Source organism: Lactuca serriola, chromosome 8 (assembly GCF_051521515.1).
Source record: "Lactuca serriola cultivar US96UC23 chromosome 8, Lser_US96UC23_V15, whole genome shotgun sequence".
Lineage (NCBI taxonomy): Eukaryota > Viridiplantae > Streptophyta > Magnoliopsida > Asterales > Asteraceae > Lactuca > Lactuca serriola.
Window position 1 is genome coordinate 217,398,280 of NC_136415.1, and position 1,439 is coordinate 217,399,718.

A 1,439-nucleotide genomic window follows, 5' to 3' on the forward strand; every position below is an offset into this window, starting at 1 on the left:
TTCGTTATAAATAATATTTCAGCGTTTTTTATATGTACGGAATCCTTGTGACATATAATATAACTTGGTTGAGTCTATTTACTCTAGGTAATCATCTATAAAAAGTCATTTTTTTATGCTTATTACCTCAAATTTAGTAGTCTGAATCTGCACGCGTTACATGTTTGGATAATCCTAATGGCGTTTTGATGCTCGATTTGTACGGTATCACACTCTAGAACTCGGATTGTAAGTTCATTGAAGAATTGAAGATTTGAAGTTCATCTCTACATGTGTCATGCTTGAGGTTTGGTTTATGAAGTTGTTTGATTTTGGAAGATTGAAGCGGGTCATCCATTTGAAACTTTGAGGGGGAGAATGTTGGGGGTGCAAAGTAATGCATGAATGACTTTGTAATGGTTTGACTCTTTTTGACACACTTGCATGTGGTAATGAGGCCTTGTGACGTGAGAGATAGAGAGAGAAATGTAAAAACCTCTATATATAGTGGGTTGCATACCACTTGTAGAGGTGTGCTTGTGAGATGTAACATTGAGAGTGTTAATGTGAGTTGTTTATTTTTCTAGATCTAGTTTATACTTTTTTGCAACACCTTTCATGATCGAATACATATCTTATACACCCAAATCACCGTGTTCTTTGTGTTCATTTAAATCCCACATGCCAAATCAAAGCTCTTAATTCACATGAAGAAGCAAATAGGAATACTTCATGTGAAGGTTTTGAGGGCAATGAAGTTGACAAAGAAAGACCTTTTAGGTGCTTCTGATCCTTATGTGAAAATAAAGCTTATAGAAAGTAAGCTTCCATCAAAGAAGACAACTGTGAAACATAAGAATTTGAACCCTGAATGGAATGAGGAATTCAACATGGTCGTTAAAGATCCTGAATCACAAGTTGTAGAATTCCAAGTTTATGATTGGGAACGGGTCATTTATTTTAATCCATTTTGGCTTTAATTTGAATAAACAAATCACAGAAAGTACATTGACTTCGTTTGACCTATTTTCAGGTTGGGAAACATGACAAGATGGGGATGAATGTTGTACCCTTGAAGGAAATTGTACCTGATGAGCCAAAAGACGTGACACTTGATCTCCTAAAAAACATGGATCTAATGATGTCCAAAATGAAAACTCAAGAGGCCAAATTGTTGTAGACTTGTTATATAAAGCTATTAAGGATGAAGATATGCTACATTTGAAGATGTAGCGGTTGTTCAATGGACTAAGTGTAGTTTTAATAGTTTAATAGTGATATTTTTTTACTAAATTAATCTAATGGACTCAACTAAAATAGGCCTAAAAAGCCCAAACCGTGAAACTAAACCGGAGCTAAATTGTTTGCAACAGTTTGGTTTGGTTCGGTTTTAAATTATCGCCGGTTCAGCTTCTGTGTTTGCTTGACAAAAACCATTACTAACAGTTTGGCTTCGGTTT

General features: G+C 35.0%; 1 pseudogene; it reads left to right on the forward strand.

Annotated features, from left to right (window-relative positions):
* Window positions 1-686: 686 nt before the first annotated feature.
* Window positions 687-1,159, forward strand: LOC145067870 (synaptotagmin-2 pseudogene; annotated as a pseudogene).
* The last annotated feature ends 280 nt before the right edge of the window (window positions 1,160-1,439 follow it).